The 21,325-nt window shown below is 34.7% G+C and overlaps 1 long non-coding RNA gene across 1 annotated transcript in view; it reads left to right on the top strand.

Moving 5' to 3' along the window:
- The window catches only part of LOC106634794 (uncharacterized), a 108,657-nt gene extending 90,981 nt beyond the window's left edge, over window positions 1-17,676 (top strand). Inside the window, exon 3 of the long non-coding RNA XR_008625405.1 lies at window positions 14,103-17,676. This is a non-coding gene — a long non-coding RNA (uncharacterized LOC106634794). The remainder of the gene's footprint in view (window positions 1-14,102) is intronic.
- The last annotated feature ends 3,649 nt before the right edge of the window (window positions 17,677-21,325 follow it).

Here is a 21,325-nt window from a genome sequence, read left to right as displayed (position 1 = left end):
ATTTCAGTCTACATTTTTGTAGGATTGTGAGTTGTGGAAGTTTGTAGTTAAATTTTGGTCAATTGGAGGCAAGTCACAAAACGACAAAGACATACCAGAGAAAATGGGGCAATAATTATTGTTTGTAGGGGAATTTTTCTATTTAAAGGCTCGACTATAGCTTTTTTACTGATTTTACTCATACATTAAGTGACATGAAATATATATAATATATAATAAAAAATATAATATATAAGTATATATTTGTAACAATAGATAATAAATATAATAGTAAATATAATAAAAATAATAAATAATATATTAAAATATATGAATATATATAAAAGTTCTGTTGCATCTCCATTATCTTCCCAAAGGATGAAGTGAACTTCCTAGTATGGCATTTGTAGCCTTTGAGCAGCTCCAAACTTCTTTTCCATTCTCTTCTGCAAAACTGCCATAGATCAGTTTTTGCTAAAAGAATAAAGCGGTTATAAAATGAGGTTAAGTACTTTATTGTTACTAAGTCTTATTTTCATATCTCATTCATTCTTTTAATAATCAATATCTGCTAATAATTTCTCCGACCTAGCTAAATACTGTTGTAAATTACTAGAATGTCATTTTGATTTATGCAGTCATTCATTCAATTATTAATTCAGCAAGCATTTCTTAAACATGATTATTTACTAGGGACTCTGCCAGACATTGGAGATGTAAGGTAAACTAGAAAACTGATGTGATCCTTGTCTTTATGGGCAGGAGCATGTGTATTTGACCATGTATTTTCCCTACTTCTACCTACTACAGTTCCCTGCTCAAATATTTTATCTTCTATGAAACCATAACACTTTGCCAAATTCAGTGTGGTTCAGTTCTCTGTGTCTCATAGACTTCCTTCTGTCCTCTATTAAAACAAATCAAAACTATATTTGTATCTGGTGTGGACATATACAATTGATATTTGTTTTTAAATGTTACTAGTAATAAAGCAATATAATGAGTATGGATACCAAATTAGTACCTATAATTTTTTTCTAATTTGATGCACAAAACACAGTATAAAATAGGTTACATTTCAGTATTCATCTTGACACTTATATTTGATATTTAAGAACCTCTAATTATAAAAAGTTGTCTTTTTCCTATTTATTTAGACCCTAGATCTAGTGCTCAAAATAGATACATTTGCTTAGCCCTCTAGTTTTCTTTTTTCTCCCTTTCTCTTTTCCTTTTCTTTTTTTTTTTTTCTGAGATAGTCTTGCTCTGTCACCTAGGCTGGAGTGCAGTGGTGTGATTTCGGCTCACCGCAACCTCTGCATCCTAGGTCCAAGTGATTCTCTTGACTCAGCCTTCTGAGTAGCTGGGATTATAGGCGTGTGCCACCATGCCCAGCTAATTTTTGTATTTTTCATAGAGACTGGGTTTCACTATGTTGGACAGGCTGATCTTCAACTCCTGACCTCAAGTGATCTGCCCACCTTGGCCTCCCAAAGTTCTGGAATTACAGGCATTAGCCACCGTGCCTAGCCTCACTTTCTTTTTTCTGTTTAAGTGTCCAGCCAATGAGTATCAGACAGCTATCTGCACACTTTTAATTTTCTCAGTCATGTCTGAATGTAGTGGATACTATGAAGGTAACTGAGTAGGACTGACATTTTGCCTTTCTCTCTGAGAATTTTGAAGGACAAATGTCAGCAGTCATTGCTTAGTTTTACTAGGGGTAATCAGGACCAAATAAATTATTAAGTCTGTGGTACATACTTAGGTATTGCTTCATATGACTAGCACAGATTCAGGAAACTGCATATTTATATTTAAAAGTTTTATTGTACATATAAGAATGCACAAAATTTTTATGAGCAAGGGATAAACACAATTATATTACACATGTTCTACAGGGATCAGTCTCTCTTTTTTATCCTTTATTGTTTTGTTCTTCTCCTTCCAACCAATATCTTTTCCAGTCTCCTTCAGTTAACCAGTTAAATCAAGTTGCCAACTTAGAAAACATCCTTTCTTATTCTTCTTTAGAGCCACCAAATACACACTCTCAGAATCTTGCTTTTCTCACTCAATAATACTTTGTGAAATATTTTCAAGTCAGCTGAGATATTTCTCAAAAATTTTTGTTAATGGTTGGTGACATTTTATGGCAAGGATATAATGTAACATTGTTAAACAATTGCTCTACTAACAGGCATTCCATATTTCTTTTGCTGTTTGTTTTTCATCACTGGAAGCAATACTATAATAAGCAACTTTTTAATGTACAACCTTACCTACTCGTAGCTTTACTTTAGCAGATAGGTTTACTGCATTGAGAAATACATATATGCCTATATACACACATATACACACAGTAATATATGTGCATTTGTGTGTACATATATATATTTTCCCATATTGCTTTCATAAAAGGTCAAAACAGTTCACATTTCCATCAGCAGTGCATGTGAACGATTTTCCAAAAACATTTCCTTAAGGAATATGTGTACCAAGTTACCACGTAGACAAAATTTGAAAATTTCTTTATAACAGCATTATTTTAAATGTAGTGATTATCTTCAGTGTTGCAGATGCTTAGGTGTAACACTTAACAAGACTGTCATGATCCCTGCATTTATAGAGCTTACAGGTAAATGGCGGAGAGCAACAATTAACGGTATGATACACTAATGATAAGGAAAGTACAGTATCATTAGAAAAAAATGCAGGAGTGATGTCTACCATGGACTTCAGAATCAAGGAACATATGAAAGTGACATGTATCTCAAGGTCTGAAAGATGAGTAATAATTACAGAGGCAAGGTATGGGGACAAGTATCCCAAGGAGAGAAATAGGGACAGTCTTAGTTAATTTATGTGTTGCTATAAACTAATAACTCAGGCTGGGTAATTTATAAAGAGAAGAAGTTTATTTGACTTACAGTTTTGCAGGCTGTACAAGAAGCCTGACACCAACATCTGCTTCTGGCAGGGGCCTCAGGAAGGTTACGGTCATGGTGGAAGGTGTAGCCCACTATATGGGGAGCCCACTATATGGTGATGGCAGGAAGCAAGCTAGAAAGGTCCAGGTACCAGACTCTTTTCAATAACCAGTTCCCCTGGGAACTAAAAGTGAAAACTTACTAACTCCACTGGGAATGTCATTAAGCCATTCATGAGAGATCCATCTCCATGATACAAACACTCCCACCAAGCCCTGCACCCAACACTGGGGATCAGATTTCAACATGAGACTGGGCTGGGTCAAGGAAACATATCCAAACCATAACAGTAACCTAGAGAACCTAAAAAGCAAAACGGAGCAACTTCAGGTATCACAAAAAAATCTCAGTGCAGAATCTTAGAATTAGAAAGTGGAAAGTGGAAACAAATGAGACTGGTTAGCAAGAAAAGCATGAGATAATGAAGAACATTGCAGTATTAGACTTGCTAAGAACATCCTGTGACAGCAAAAGGCTAATAATGGTTTAATATATGTATTAATATAATTGAATATTGTGTTTTTAAGCAGTCACCCTATTAGACCCTGATCTTTGTACTGGACATTTGGAATTCATCTGATATTTAATGCTCAATATTTAAATTTTATATTTTTCCTGGGTTCCTATTTGGGTGTAAGGAATACTATTCTGTTTAGATCCAAGCTATTTAAAATTTTGGTAATACATCTTTCCTAGTTTTGATTGATCTTTGTAAAATGTTCGTAATCTCATTAAATATTTTATGTAATTCCATGTTATTTTATTTATTATTTGTATCATTATGTCATTGGAAAAAAATTGCACCAGTGTTAGAGGTCATAAAGATACCGATTAATTCACACTCATGGAGTTTCTTCTACAAAGCTGTCTCCTTTCCATCAAAGGACCAAGAAGAAATTCAGTAGGAAGACATATATTTGGGACCTTCTACTGTGATGCAAGTTAAATGTTAGCATAATAGTACTTTTTGAAGTCAGGTAGCATGATGCCTCCAGCTTTGTTCTTTTGGCTTAGGATTGACTTGGCAATGTGGGCTCTTTTTTGGTGCCATATGAACTTTAAAGTAGTTTTTTCCAGTTCTATGAAGAAAGTCATTGGTAGCTTGATGGGGATGGCATTGAATTTACCTTGGGCAGTATGGCCATTTTCACGATATTGATTCTTCCTACCCATGAGCATGGAATGTTCTTCCATTTGTTTGTATCCTCTTTTATTTCATTGAGCAGTGGTTTGTAGTTCTCCTGGAAGAGGTCCTTCACGTCCCTTGTAAGTTGGATTCCTAGGTATTTTATTCTCTTTGAAGCAATTGTGAATGGGAGTTCACTCATGATTTGGCTGTCTGTTTGTCTGTTATTGGTGTATAAGAATGCTTGTGATTTTTGTACATTGATTTTGTATCCTGAGACTTTGCTGAAGTTGCTTATCAGCTTAAGGAGATTTTGGGCTGAGACAATGGGGTTTTCTAGATATACAATCATGTCATCTGCAAACAGGGACAATTTGTCTTCCTCTTTTCCTAATTGAATACCCTTTATTTCCTTCTCCTGCCTAATTTCCCTGGCCAGAACTTCCAACACTATGTTGAATAGGAGTGGTGAGAGAGGGCATCCCTGTCAAACTATACTACAAGGCTACAGTAACCAAAATGCATGGTACTGGTACCAAAACAGAGATATAGATCAATGGAACAGAACAGAGCCATCAGAAATAATGCCTCCTATCTACAGCTATCTGACCTTTGACAAACCTGAGAAAAACAAGCAATGGGGAAAGGATTCCCTATTTAATAAATGGTGCTGGGAAAACTGGCTAGCCATATATAGAAAGCTGAAACTGGATCCCTTCCTTACACCTAATACAAAAATTAATTCAAGATGGATTAAAGACTTAAACGTTAGACCTAAAACCATAAAAACCCTAGAAGAAAACCTAGGCATTACCATTCAGGACATAGGCATGGGCAAGAACTTCATGTCTAAAACACCAAAAGCAATGGCAACAAAAGCCAAAATTGACAAATGGGATCTAATTAAACTAAAGAGCTTCTGCACAGCAGAAGAAACTACCATCAGAGTGAACAGGCAGCCTACAAAATGGGAGAAAATTTTTGCAACCTACTCATCTGACAAAGGGCTAATATCCAGAATCTACAATGAACTCAAAGAAATTTACAAGAAAAAAACAAACAGCGCCATCAAAAAGTGGGTGAAGGACATGAAGAGACACTTCTCAAAAGAAGACATTTATGCAGCCAAAAAACACATGAAAAAATGCTCACCATCACTGGCTGTCAGAGAAATGCAAATCAAAACCACAGTGAGATACCATCTCACACCAGTTAGAATGGTAATCATTCAAAAGTCAGGAAACAACAGGTGCTGGAGAGGATGTGGAGAAATAGGAACACTTTTTCACTGCTGGTGGGACTGTAAACTAGTTCAACCATTGTGGAAGTCAATGTGGCAATTCCTCAGGGATCTAGAACTAGAAATACCATTTAACCCAGTCATCCCATTACTGGGTATGTACCCAAAGGACTATAAATCATGCTGCTATAAAGACACATGCACATATATGTTTATTTCGGCACTATTCACAGTAGCAAAGACTTGGAACCAATCCAGATGTCCAACAATGATAGACTGGATTAAGAAAATGTGGCACATATACACCATGGAATACTATGCAGCCATAAAAAATGATGAGTTCGTGTCCTTTGTAGGGACATGGATGAAATTGGAAATCATCATTCTCAGTAAACTATCGCAAGAACAAAAAACCAAACACCGTATATTCTCACTCATAGATGGGAATTGAACAATGAGAACACATGGACACAGGAAGGGGAGCATCACACTCTGGGGACTGTTGTGGGGAGTGGGGAGGGGGAAGGGATAGCTTTAGGAGATATATCTAATGCTAAATGATGAGTTAATGGGTGCAGCACACCAGCATGGCACATGTATACACATGTAACTAACCTGCACATTGTGCACATGTACCCTAAGACTTGAAGTATAATAGTAATAAAATTAAAAAAAGTACTTTTTGAAAAGTATGTTTAAAATGTTGTTAATCATTATTATTATTATAATGCTTGTTATATCAGACTATCTTTAAAATGTATTTGACAAAATTAATTGAAATGCCATTGAAGCATGTTTTTAAGATACTTAACCTTTTCTTCAGACATAAACTAATTCCTTCTTTTTATTGAGATAGCCAAGTCTATGTTGGCTGTCTCACCAGCAGCAGATCTTGGGGAAATAGAATAGATATACCACTGCTTTAAAAGCGATAGAGAGATAATTTAATACCACAGAACCATTAGAATCTAAAGCCCCAAAATATTATGTGTATGCAAAATAGGAGAAATTTCTATAATTTTTATTTGTTTTTTACACAAATAATGGCACACTCTCTGTTTTTTGTATGTTTTTCACTTTATAACATACCTTAGAAATCCTTTCATAATAATACATAAAGAGCTACCTTTCCCCACTTTTAGCAGATATATTATTTTTCATCATGCAAGAGTCTCACAATTTAATTTTTTAGCTCTTATTGATAGATTCAGTTTCTTTTAACTTCTTTGCTAATATAGACAGTGCCTTGATGAGAAACGTTTTACATTTTGCACACATTTTGCACATATGTAAGTGTATGTGTAGGCTGATTTTCTAAACTACAATTGCTGGTATATTTATAAATACTGTCTAATTACTCTCCATCGATAGTCTACTTTTAGATTTTTATAATTTTGCTATGTGAGAAATGGTACCTCAGGGCAAAATTAATTTGCATTTCACTTATAATGACTGATCTCCTGCCCTGCATTTTCTATGACTTTTCTTATATTCTTCACCTATTTTCTTTTGGCTGTCAGTCTTCTTCTTACCATTTTTCAGGAACTATTAATTTATTATAGACTTTAGCCCTTTGCTTTTAGAATTATTTTTCCCTCCTTTTGTTATTAGTTTCTACATCTTGTATATGATGGCGTGTGGTCAGGCAGAATTTCTATTAATTTTTAATTTTGATGAAACCATAGATGAACACAATTATTTGATGTATTATTTTGGTACAAGTCACAATTCTGCTGTTAAAATTTTCAGAGTTAAGTGAAATGAAAGATGAACCCAACAAAATGATATAACAATGTGATATATGATAAGGTAGAGGGAAGTAAAAAGTGTTATACAAGTGTAGCTCTGCCCCAGCTATGAAATCTGATATAATCAATAATATTCTACCCAACATACCTATAAAATAATATTATTGTACACTTTACACTAAAGTTTTACCTAGCTAATAAAAATATTCTCAGGTTGATTTTTTCTTCCTTATATAATTGCAGTCTCCTCAAGAATAAGCACGCACTGTTTTACTTTAATGCCCTCAGAGAGTGAATGTCATATTTAACTTTAAACAAATGTATTGACTGAATTTATGTAATCTTTGAAAATTTGTTTCCATTCGAAGACTTGGGGTTTTCTATTTGATACGTACCAAATAAATAAGTCAGATAGAAGGAACTTAGATCCCTTGAATCAGAGATCTATGTAGTACAAGAATTTATGGTAGCATTAGTCCAATTGTTATGACAAAGAAATGTGTGCCAAAGGGAAGATGATAGCCATGTAAAGTCTATCTCTGTTGATTCTGCACAAGCTTCTGAATTTGCCCAATAGTATCATGTATTAGTGAGTATTCTCCAGAGAAACACAATCAATAGTATATATGTAGATCTACTAGAAGAGATTTATGATGGAAATTGGCTCATGAAATTATGGCAATTGAGATGCCCCAGGATCTTCTGTCTGTAAGCTGGAGAACCAGAGAAACTGGTTATGTAATTCAGTCACAGTCTGAAGGGCTGAGAACCAGAGGAGACAATTGTTAAACTCCCAGACTAAGGCTGAATGCCTGATAACTTGGGGTGCTGGTAGTGTTAACTCCTGGAATCCAGCAATCTTAGAATCAGGAGGTCTGATGTCCAAGGACAGGAGAAGATGGATGTACTAGCTCAAGAAGAGAAAGAGGGAATTTGCTTTGCCTCAATCTTTTTGTTCTATTTAAGTGGGCCCTCACTTGATTGGATGATACCCATCCACATTGGGGAAGGTGATCTTTACTCAGTCTAGTGATTCAAAGATTAATCTCTTCCAAAAACATCTCACAGACACACTCAGAAATAATGTTTTAGAGATATCTGGGTATCTTTTAACCCAGTGAATGTGACACATACAACTAATCATCACAAATGGCAACAGTGCCATCTGTATTTTTGGCATATATATAGCATTGAATTCTTCAATTACCAACATATCCTATGTACACTTCTGAATTTGTCCATTCAAGCGGATGCTGCCTCTGTTTCAGACTGAGATATATCAGTCTGTAGAGTAAATTGCTGCATTAAGGATAACCATTGCAAAGAAAAATAGTGACATATTTAAAGAGATTACCATTCAGTAAGAATAAACCATGTCCCACATTCTTTATTCTATTTCTACTTTTACAATGATCTTAAAAGTTCGTCAAATAAAACTGAGTCATAAATAGTAGATACCAGGCTTAATTTAACTTAGTCTGTAATAGAGCTGGAATTCACGTCTATGTCATTCTGATTTTAAAACCATTTTTTCATCACACCATGAATTCACCAGGACTTTTTCACTGAGTTAGGATTTAACACTGTTCATTCAAGTTTTCTAGATTAAATTTCAAAATGATGTGATTGGACCCAATTCTACATTTTTAAACAATAGTAACAGAGGACATTATTAATTATATTTTTTGCTTCTATTTGAATAATTAAAAAATACATAATTTCCTCAATGTATGCATTCCTCTAAAAATGTCCTTCTTGAAGTTTTGAATCAAGCAGGATTTTACATAAAATATAACCCATTCAGATGGTTTAAATAAAGGTAATTTAAAGATCGGACTGGGTAAAGATGTAGCAGTATTAAAAAAAGAAGGAGACATTACACCACTTTTTGAGAATCAGAGTGAAAATGAGGAAATGGTGAGAGCTGGAGCCAAGGGCGAGAGGCTACTAGGAAGTAAACTCACGACACAGTGTACTCCAGCCAGAGAAATAACTCTAAATAGAGATGGGGCTGGGAAGAAATGTTATCAAATCTCACCTTTCTTATTTCACTGTCTCTCAGTAGCTAACCCTAACTATGAACTAGCTGGTCAGGGAGCTCATATGAAGCAGTCTGTTGGTTTCGGCCTCCTAATGTATAGAGCAGGACAAAGATGGGTGGAGACCAGACAGGAGAGTATGTGCAGAAAGAGGAGGAATCAAATAAAAAAAAAAATTTCAATCTTTAACACTGATGACAAAGATATGTGTAAAAATACTCCTTGTCTGCATTAGATAGTAAAAAACTTACAAATAAAAATTCTTTACCTAACTGTAATAATTTAAATTATCTCAGCTATTCTCTAACATACATTCTTCTGCATTTCTTAATTTTGCTTTTTTCTTCTAAGTAACAATTTTGTGATGCATTGAATTTAGAAAATTTAGTGACACTGAAAATGCAAGATATAAAGAAAAACTAATATAAAATTAAAAAGATAATATAAATGATATACATAATATAAATCTAATAGTATAAATTGCACAACAAAACAAATATTAAATATTTTTCACAGATAATACAAAATACAAATATAATTAATATTAAAAATACATATTTTGTGTATATTAGAAAATTATAAAAGTAAATGTATGATCCTCATAACTGGTAAAATAGTAATCATTGTCTTTCTTTTTCTACTTCACAAACTGAATATTTTTAGCAAATGTTGCTGAAATAAAACCACTAGATGACAACACATTAACTTGAACATATTTAATGACCTCTAAGAGATGCAAAAGGCAACCATAGACTGCTAAAGATGAAGACACAAATCCAGTTGTTTTTTACTGATGAGGAAATTGAGGTCCAAACATTTTACATAACTCGTCCAAGTGTCAGATTAAGATTAGAACCTAGATCTTTTGGTTGTTCTGTTCTTTGCCTTAAGCCCAGGAGACTTCTTATATGCAAAGTGCATTTTCAAATTCTGGCTTTACATAAAGAACTTTAACAAGGACCCACAGCATCAGGGCACATCTTAGATTTGTGTACTGTCTGTAGTTTATTATGACAGAGACTTACAACACTTGTGGAAAGGTTTCAAAACACAAGACTACAACAGGCCTTCTTAAGCCATAGTGAAGTGTTTGGCCTTATCTTAAAGGCAATGAGTAGTCTTTGATGGGTTCCAAATAGTGTAATAATATGACCATTTCTGCATTTTAGAATACACATTTTAATGCTTCTGTATGAAGAAATATTGTGAAGGGATAAGGCTGGAGGTGGGGATTCAGATGAAAGAAAATAAATGCTTAATGGGATAAAAGAACAAGTCATATTTGAGAATAATTAAATGCACAGAATTGACATGACTTGTTAATTGATTGGGTGGGAGAACTAAAAGAAAAGGGATAAAGTATAACTCCATATTTATGGATTAAAAAACTAGGTGGGTAGTGGTTGTCATTGACTGAAATTGGAAATGAACTAGTATATGTAAGCGTGAGCAGAAGACAGTTCCATTCTAGATATGTCAAAGTGTAGTGGCTGCAGGTTATCTACGTAGGCATTAGGTTTGAGATAAAAATGTAGAATTTTCAGTCATTTGCATATACCTCTGAAGCCTTTAAACCAATAAATGATTTTAGAAAACTCCTGAAAAACCTGAAATGGCAAACAATAGGTAATGTATGTGTATATGCACCTCTCTAGAAGAAAGTTGGTAATTTTTATTAGATTATAAGAAGATTCTCTTCTGCATATGGCTAGCCAGTTATCCAAGCCCCAGTCACCTGTACAAACAAACCCCCATAACACAAGATAACCTATATAACAAACCTGCCCATATACCCCTGAACTTAAAATAAAACTTAAAAAAATAGCTAGTAGTAGCAATGAGAAAACAAAAATGTCCATAGTCGTGGAAGATATTAAAATAATTATAAGAAAAAAAAAGATTCTCTAGCGCACTAGTGCTTTCTGAAGTCTTGCCAAAGAATGAAATCATTATAATCTAGGGAAAGTTAATACATGAAAAAGGAGTGACTATATTACATTTCTTGGACTAAGTTTTTTTCTTCATATTGAATGGTATATTCTAAAGCCACTGAATTGCTGAGTAATAACAATTTTCCTCATCAGGAACATTAATATGCTTTTGGTTCTATCCAGATTTAGATATTTTTAAAATCTGTGGTCCACAAAATGCCAGAGACAATGTTATAAAGTGTTCTCTACTTTATATAGTTCAGAACGCTTCTCAACCAAGACACTGGAAAAAAGTAACTCCCTCATGACATAAATGTAATGTTTTTAGAGTATGTTTTAAAAATATTATAATTGAACTTTTCCAAAAGTAGCTCACTGATATGTCAATGTACTACTTGTATGGGTGTGAGTACAACAGAGAGATGTCTTATGGAAGAAAAGCCTTAAATTATGTACATAGGAATCCCATATTTATTTAGACTTCTATCAATTATTCTTATCAGAGAAATGAATCATCATCCTATTTCCCATGATAGTAAATTAGAAAAAATAGAAAGAGAACATTTAAATTTAAGTATATACTGTTGCTCACCTGCAACATTGAAGTCCATTCCAATTTTCCACTCCCCCAAGATAGTGGAAAACATACTCCAGTTTTCAGTTTCACAAACTAATTTTTGAAATTTTCTTTATATACGATGTCTTTGAGGCTTTTTCAAATGACACATAGGCTAAAATATTTCAATTCAATATTGATATTTTAAATCTTGAAAATAGTTTGCATAGCTCCTATAGTTTCCATCACAGGAAGGTATTTTCTGGATTGTGTGTGTATTTAGTAAGTGAAAAAGAAGTGCGATATTAAAAAATTGTACATAAAATATTTCAATCCAAATATCATAAATTTATTGATAAAGAAAGATATCATCTCTGACATACTGGAAATGATATAATTTTAAGAATAAGAATGATGGCTGGAAGGATAGCATTTTACTTCACTCTATTACTTAGTCTTTGTTAACCTGTTAATAAAATACCAATGCAGGCACAAATAAATGATGAAAATAACTAATATTAAGGTTTACACTCAAACAATTGTCAGAATTAAGGAAGAATTTCCCTTGACTACAAGAGATAAAGAACTATAATAACTGGCTGTTGTTAGCATATTGTCTGCTGTTTGAGAGTAAACTGCTTTTTCTGATGATAAAGCAGTATCTCCTTCCTTCCCAATTATCTATACTCTTACTTAAAGAGTAACCATCCAAAAAATTGAGGTGCTGACCCTGTACAATGGGAGCTTATTCTAGTACTGCCTTCACTATTTTTCTTTCTGTATATATAAAGTAGAAATAAAATATACATTGAGATTATCTTGTATTCTAGACAGTGTGTTCCTCAATAGCAATGGTGAACACAACATAGGTTCTGGTTTCATAGACATTATAGCTTAAAGCTTGATACAGACAAGTAAACAAGTAATTATAATGTTATTTTGAATGTTATGGTATCAGTAAGTTGGTAAGTGTTGTGGGAGTATTCATTCAGGAAGCATATAACCCACTCTTTGGGACTTCTCAGAGAAACGACTGTCTAAATCTCAACTTTATCTTATGTAATTGGGTAACCATTGAATGGTTTTAGGCAGAGCAGAAATATAATCAAACGTGTTCTTACAAAAGACCTTACAAAAGTTCTTACAAAAGTGTGTTACCAATTCATGCAATACCAGTACCTCTGTCTACAGTCATATTAAGAGTTCAATTCTCAATATTGCAACCTGACTAGCAACAGAAAAAGATAAGGCAGCAATTCTTAGATTCCAGGTATGTGAGGTCAATGCCAGGAAGAATTTTGGTTGTAACTATTAAGAAAATAACATTGCTACCCAGAATTTCAGTTAGGATTATATTTAATCTCATATCTAGGATAACCATATGTTCTGGTTTGTCTAGGACAGCTGGTTGCTGTCAGTTGTCCTTTAGACCCCAAATCTGTGGTCATGTTTATAAAACTCTGAAATAATTATGGAGTAAAGTAAATACATGTTCCATTCTGAGTCAATTCAGAAATCAGAAATGAAATCAGACATTTTAACATGAAACAATTTACTACAAAACTGTTTTAACCATGGTATCACAAAGATAATAATTGTAGGTGACAACTGAAATCCTTAGGACTGGATAATCAAAGGGAACAGACTGAAATGATTGAAATTTAGTAACTTGGAGAAGGCTCCCCGTGAAGATGAATACCAGATTTCTGAGGAGTGGGTGCTGAGCAGTAGGTGCTAGTGTTTCTGAGGACCTGTGTTGAAACTGATTTTGCAAATGTTGGGGAAAATGCAAATTCGGTTCAACTGCTGAAGCTATTAGAGCAAAATTTTTCCCAAATATTAAAAAGGTGGGCCTGGCTGAAGCTGACAGGAGCAGAAAGTAGGCAGAAAGCTCAAGGGAAATTCTCTAGCCCTGCAGTCGTCCTCTAGCTCCACCTATTGGCAGAGCCTAACTTTCAATGCGGATGGGCAAGTGAGAAATGTGGTTTGCACCCGGAGCCCCAAAACTGCATGCTCATTTACTGCTCATTTATTGGCACACTGGAAAATGCTTATAAAGAAAAATGAAGACTATTTTTAAGTTGATTTTTAAATTTTGGCCTATGTAGGTAAAGATATCAGAATATCAGAAAAATTAACCTTGTTTTTCTTCAAAGTCTGTCTTAACGTACATTAGTTTAAAAGGAATATACAGTAAATTAAATATTAGATTGGATATTACTACACAAGTAAATACCTTTTATATGATACCTGAAGGCATTTACTTTCACTAGTATACTTAGTCTGTTTCTTCATATGTGAAGTAAGTTGGCTTAAGTGTAATAGATAGATCCAAATAAACATTCTGTTTTTGCAAAATTAAAGTTTGCTGTGCTGTTTTTACTGCACACAGACACACATAGATATGCATTTAGGTATACCGTTAGTAAAGATGATTGAATTTTCACCTTATTTGCAAGCATGGCCATGTTTCTTACTTTGCATGTCCTTCAGGCCTCATCAGAGCACAAAGTTCCAAGTGACTTCAAAGGGTTTTCTGTACTCGGAGCAGCTCTATGGGACATGGAAGATGAGAAATGAACCGACACCAGAGGTGCAATGAAAGGTAAAACTCATAGCATCACCACAGCTCTTAGGTAAGTGGCAGGCTAAATTACTGCATCTGGATATATGAATCTCATGGGTTCATGATGGAAAAGATGACAAGCATTTAAGGCCAAAAATAAATCTGAGTTTGTTCACTGGATGCGGGAAAAGTTTTCCTAACCAAATAATGTGGGTAACATTTCATTACTAGCATGGAAATATGTCCACTTTCATGTTTAGAGAAGGAAATAATAAATAAATGAATGATCAAACATAAAAGCAAAATACAGCATTCACAGTAGGCATCCAATATAACATGCTATTTAGATAAAAACAGTCCCTTCAAAGTCCAGTATGTTTTTAAAAGCCTGATATTTACAGTGGTATGATTTCTCGGGAAATTGAGAAATTAAATATATATCCAGCAACATACAGAAGAAACTCTATATATCCATTTGTACCAGCCTCTCTTCTCTCTGAAAGATTGGCCTTCGGAAAGTGAAGGAAGATTGGATTCAGACACTATGTCCTCTTACACAAATTGTTGCAATAACTTGTCATAAACAGGAAAATATAAAATTAAATGCAACGTTTATATACATATAAATGTTAAAAAGAGCACAATATTACAAAATTAGGTGGTTTATATTTTAGGTAGATTGTATGTGTACTTGATAAAATATTATAAAATTTGCATTTTTGTTAACTTAATTCTTTGAATAATTGTGATTTGATATTAATCAACCTGAAATTTTTTTTCCAGGATTTAAGATGTGTATGCTCTCTTCGTTTAAGTATCAATTTAAGTATTTGCACTTGTGGACTTTCTCTTTATTTCTTTTTATTTTCATGACGATTCCCACCTTACAAATATCACTTTCAGGGTTCTTAGGGATCATATTATTATTATTTTACAATTTATTGAAAATGGCATGAGGTTAGATATCAGATTATTTTGGAAAGTTATTATAAACAAGAACATGTTTCCCTTTTTAGCTGAATGACAGGATATCTGTTTAACATGAATACTTAAAAGCAGCTTGAATTTCATTCTTCATGCTCATCATTTACAGTTTTCTATAGCAATATTATTTTTTCTGGAATGTGCCTTAGAATGCAGACAATAAAGGCTGAATGAGAGAAATGTTAGGCTAGGCTTAACAAAACACATTGCAATTATTGTTTCTTCAATTATGTCTAAAATGATTGCTTATAAAACAAAATTACATGATAATATTATCTTAAAACCAGCTATATTCAATAATTGTCTTCTCACTATATTTCTAATGTGTTAGCACTCATTCTATACAGTTTGTATTAATATATCTTATACTCTACCTCTATCCCTATTATCAGGCTTCACTTTAACTAGATACTTAGGATATTATCTTTACCTGGAAATGAAATTACGTGATTGGAGGAAGAGATTCCCTATAATTGGCAATAGGTTTCCTCCTCTAAAATGTTAGATCTTTTTTTTTTTCTTCTTCCTTATTCTGGGATGTGGATGTGACCTCTTGGTACTGATTGAAATTTATAGTGTTGTATACCACTGTCAACTTTCCCAATGTCTGACAGCTTAACGGGGCCCCAATTGCAGCCACTGCTGCCCACCTTGTTCTTCAGCTTCAGTTCTTGAAACAACCTTCTCACGGTTTCATGAGAGCATCCGCTTTTCACTGCATGGTATTTGACTCCAAGATTCACACCTGCAGTTCTGATATCTTTTATTTATGCTCTATTATTTCTGCTTGAATAACCTACTTTTACTAGAAATTTAGCCTATGAAACTTTGAAGATACAGGGCTAAAATCCACCTATGTGGCCCAAGTACCATGTGTCTTGATAAGAGAAAGATTGTTTTAGATTCAAGACACTAAGATTGTTTTCAGTCTAGTCTTTATGAATTTGTTTTTCATATTAAAAATTAAAAAATCAAATGAAAAAAAAATGAGGAAAGAATAAAAAAAGAAAAAAGAAGAAAACACAAGGAAGGAAGGGAGGAAGGGAGGGAGGGAGGGAGGGAGGGAGGAAGGAAGTACTAACTGAGGAGCCCACTGTGAGGACAAAGCATCAGCAGTGTCATTGCCAGCAACCTTGGCAGCAGTAGGAGTCAGGGATATTCCAATAGGCATCCATTTTTCAGGCATTGTTACCAGTCTTGGCACAGTCATTGACAACATTAGAGGTGTCATCAATACTTTCAAAACCTCTTTGTAGGAACAGCCCCTTCAGCAGACACTGATGGAAATTTCAGTGATTCCCTTCAGGGGACTTGATAATTTAAAAAGTTCAAAGTAACTAAAGAAAACGATAGATGTCATATGAATTATTCTTAAAAGTAGATTTTGGATCACATACAAAACATCCTCTAGGCACTTTCAAAACTGAAGGAAATTGATAAGCATGGTTGGAGATTCTGTAAAATGTGTAGGAATGGTGTAAAAATAATGCTATATTGTAACATTTATTGTGGCTCATTATTTACTTCTTATCCAGTGCACCTTACGATATGCAAGCCACCTGAAATTCTGACACTTAAATAGTCTGTTGTTCTTTATTTTCTTGCTGTGATGGTAAATGGATACTTAGCAGGATTTGGGATTTAATTTCTCCGGGAAGATGTGAACAAGTGTTTCAAATTGTTAAATTATTCATCCAAATTCCTCACAGTAGGTAATCTTTGCTTCATGCTGTAATGTTTAATATTAGGTATTTTTTCATAGTCTTAATGTAAAATTGCTTTCATTAATACAGATATTCCTTCATAATTTCCCGAAATCTATATGGCACTGTCATCCTTTTAGTATTCCAGGTTACAAATTTTAAAGTCATTTTATTTATTTTTATTTATTTATTTATTGAGACAAAGTCTCGCCCTGTAGCCCAGGCTGGAGTGCAGTGGCGCTATCTCGGCTCACCGCAACCTCCGCTTGCTGGGTTCAACTGATACTCCTGCCTCAGCTTCCTGAGTAGCTGGAATTACAGGCCCCTGCCACCCTGCCCAGCTAATTTTTGTATTCTTAGTAGAGATGGGGTTTCACTACGTTGGCCAGGCTGGTCTTGAATTCCTGACCTTGTAATCTGTCTGCCTCGGCCTCCCAAAGTGCTGATATTACAGGCGTGAGCCACCGTGCCCAGCCTTAAAGTCATTTTTGACTACATATTATTGTCACTCTACATCTCACATGCATGAAAGTCAGTAATTAAAACATCTCAAATCACTAACATACAATTTTCCATCTAACTCTCACAAGTAGAACATGAATTGAGATGATTAATTATTTCCATTTCTGGATCATAATAATAGCTTCTTAAGAGTCTCTTTAACTCAATTTTTTGCCTTTTTAATTATCTGTCCATATTACTGCTAGATTGATCTTCTCAAAACTAATTTTGTCTTGACATATAATAGGAGAAAAATAATTTCTCTGTTCAAAAGCTTATAATATCTTTATGTTGCCTATCATATTAAATTTAAATTCATGTCTGATTTGTGTAATTTTTTAAATAATCTGGTTCTAGATTATTTTTCTCAATTTAGTCCATTATTTAATCAGGAAGTCTTTCAGTGATTTAGTGAGTATAAACTATTAATTTGGTAAGTTCTACCTTTCCAACGAGAATGTGAACTTATTGATGGCAAGGATAATGTCTAATTTTTTCACAGAACTTATAGTAATTTCAAAAATGTAGTTTTTAAAATGATCACAGATTTATAAATGAACTTTGAAAAATTAAAGTCATTTCAAATGTTGCCGAAATATTTATTTCAAATAAACTAAAGTAATGTGAAATAAAAAAGATGAAAGCAAAATATTCGTATGGTTCAAGAATTGGTATTATGTCATTCATATTTTAATGTTCTTTGTTCATAGATGAAAAATTAGCTCACCATGTTTCCTAAAAGACAAAATGCTTTTCTATCATAAGTTGTTTACAGGCTTGATTTCAAACCTCTGTCCATTGTCTTTATATGAAAACTGCTTTGTATATTTCAGACTAGTTGTGGAAATTCCAATGCACAGCTTACACCTTCTTTGATAATTGCCTACTGCATTGTCATGCGTGTCTGGAATTGGTTCCTACTGGTGAGTTTGTGGTTTTGCTATTTCAAGAATGAAGTTGCAGACGCAGACCTTCGCGGTGAGAGTTACAGCTCTTAAAGATGGCACAGACCCAAAAAGTGAGTGGTAGCAAGGTTTATTGTGAAGAGCAAAAGGACAAAGCTTCCACAGTGTGGAAGGGGACCTGAGTGGGTTTCCACTGCTGGCTGGGGTGGCCAGATTTTATTCCCTTATTGTCCCCTCCCATGTTCTGCTTCTGTCCTATCAGAGTGCCCATTTTTCAATTTTCCCCGCGATCAGCTACTTTTAGAATCCTGCTGATTGGTGCATTTTACAGAGTGCTGATTGGTGCATTTTACAATCCTCTTGTAAGACAGGAAAGTTCCCCAAGTTCCCACTCGACCCAGGAAGTCCAGCTGGCCTCACCTCTCAATTGCATATGTCAAGCTCCCTTAAAAGGGGAATCCATTTAGAATTTAATTGAACTTAAATAGTGTTAGTATTGTTTTATTTATAACATATCTTCTTCAATCTACTTTTCAAAATACATTTTTTATAATGAAAAAACCAACTTCTGCTCACCTAAAAATAACATTATGTTTCATTTCTCACTGTCACAGCTTTTGAAGTATGCTCTCAGATTTTTAGTTTATGTTTTGTATTGTGTAGGGAAATGCATTTATTCAGTCAGACATTAAAAACTTTAAACTTAATCCTATTAATCACTCACTGCGAAGGTCTGCGGCTTCATTCATGAAGTCAGCTAGACCACGAACCCACCAGCAGTAACCAATTCTGGACATATCTTGGGGGCTCATCCGGGATATCGCTATGCAGTGAGTGCCATTGGACCCCTTTCACTTGCTCTTCTGTCCTGTTTTTCCTAGTAAGTCCTATTAAGACTTAATCACCTCTATATAGGCCTAATATGTTATTAAATCCATTGCTTTTAACCTATTGAGACTATTTGTTTCTTTTCTCCATTGTGCACTCAAGTAAATGCTATTTTGTTGACATTTTATACTTAACATGTTGGAGATCAGGTTTATTACTTTTACCCAGCAAATTTTTCATTTCTCCAACACCTGGAAGTTCTCAGTCATACTGAAGCAGCCTTGTTGTCTGGGGTAAATACCAGGGTTCTTGGTCTCATGGCCAAGGAAATCAAGATCATGGACACACACACACACGTAGAGTGAGATTGGAGCAGGAGCTTAATAGGCAAAAGGAAAGAACAGCTCTCTGTCACAGGGAGGGGTCCTGAGCGGGTTTCCAAGTTGTAGTAAAAAGTCAGGGATTTTATAAATGGGCTAGTGAGGAGGGGTGTCTTATCTTCCTAAGGCCTGAAGATTTAGTTGGAATCAGGTGTGCTATCTGCATAGAGCAGAGTTTTCTATCAGCTCTCACCCAATTCCTTGATTACATAGGTAGACTCTTAGTTTTTGCTGCTCTGTTTTGCTTATCTGGGAGGGAGAGTTTCTGTGTCTGTTCCAGACATCTTCTCGTCTTCTTGCACAGCTGCAGGGATCCTCCCCTGCCCCCCTGCTTTTAGCTTCCTTATCTTAGTGTGCTTAAAGGGAAAGGAATGTGGTTATTAAGGCCCATTGTTTTTACTAGGGCCCATTTTATGAATGTGAAATTTGGTGATTACCGAGGAGACTCCCCCACCTCTTTCTGTGCCCAAGTTGTTTATCTGTGTTTTTACAGCCTTTCAGGTTGTTCTTTGTTAGAAGAGAAATGATTTCTTTGAACTTCACAAGGTTAGAAAGGGAGCCATTTCTGAGCTGCTTTTTGTTAGAAGGAAAGTATTCTGCCGGGGACTGTCTTTACTCTGTCTACCCAAATAATTTATTTTTATCTCCTATAACAAACACCCCCCTCAGGAATGAAATTCCTAACTGCTGTTAGGTGGAATTGGGCGACAACTTACTCTGGCTACTTCCTGCTGGAGAGGGGCGTGGTATGGGAATAGCAGCTAGGGCTCCTCCTGGGTCAATTTAAGGGTACGCAGTAGAAGGTCAGTTTAATTTTCAGCTCCTTTTGCCACACCATTTAAAGCTTGATGGTTTCTAGGTGAGAAGAAGTAAACTTTACAAGGAGGTTTAGAATATAGGGTTAAAATATGAGTATTAAGACTACCATTATTAGTGGGGGCACTATAGGCCATAACCATGACAACAGAGTTTGTTTGATACCTGTAAGCCATTTAGATGTGTTGTGCTGTTTTAAGTGAGTGTATGGGGGTAGGCTTTTTTAAACTTTCTTGATCTTACTTTCCCAAAAAAAAGAAAACCTTGGGGTTATAGGCTACCTAGCAAGATTTATAGGATAATTGCCCAGCTAGAACATTGTTTGAGATTTTTACATTACCTATCACTTTCTGTTTTATTTGAGCCACAGCTGGAGATGTGGTTGGATTACAAGAATTAGCATGGTTAGTTTAAAATGTAGACAAGAATTTAAAAATGACTAATGAGACTTGAATCCAATGACAGATGTATGATAAATTTTGAAATATAATTTCTGTCTCTCTAGTCCTCATTTTGTTAAAAAACAACTTATGATAGGACTTAGCTGTTTGCAAAGTAAACTTTAGTTGTATACTTGGCCTGATTATTTGCATAAAATGAAGCAAGAATAATCACCTCTATATAGGCCTTTTTGATTGGCTTTGATGGAATTCTCTGTTCCACAAGGAATTTCAGATTGGACTTTTTAAAACCAAGCCCAGCCATGGGTTTGTATCTACAAATAACTGTGAGTTGGGTAAACTTTTTTCTTCCTGAGATTTTAGAAGCATGGAGTTCCTAGGTCTGTTAGAAAGTGACATTTTTTTGCTCACCACAGGTCAGTAATATTGTACAGAGACTGTGTAGACAGGTAGGAGGCCAGTTTTCTTAAGGGGATTTTATTGGCTTTGCAAATCAAGCTTGATTCCTTAAAGGGAAGCACACCCTTCCACTCAAAGCCTCCACAGAACAGTTTCTCCAGTTGTATCTTGTTGCAAAAGAAAACGGATACTTGTTGTACTGATGCGAACACCTATATTGTTGTAATTCAAGA

This window comes from Pan paniscus, chromosome 4 (assembly GCF_029289425.2).
Source record: "Pan paniscus chromosome 4, NHGRI_mPanPan1-v2.0_pri, whole genome shotgun sequence".
In the NCBI taxonomy this organism is placed as follows: domain Eukaryota; kingdom Metazoa; phylum Chordata; class Mammalia; order Primates; family Hominidae; genus Pan; species Pan paniscus.
This window is presented reverse-complemented; position numbering and strand designations above follow the sequence as displayed.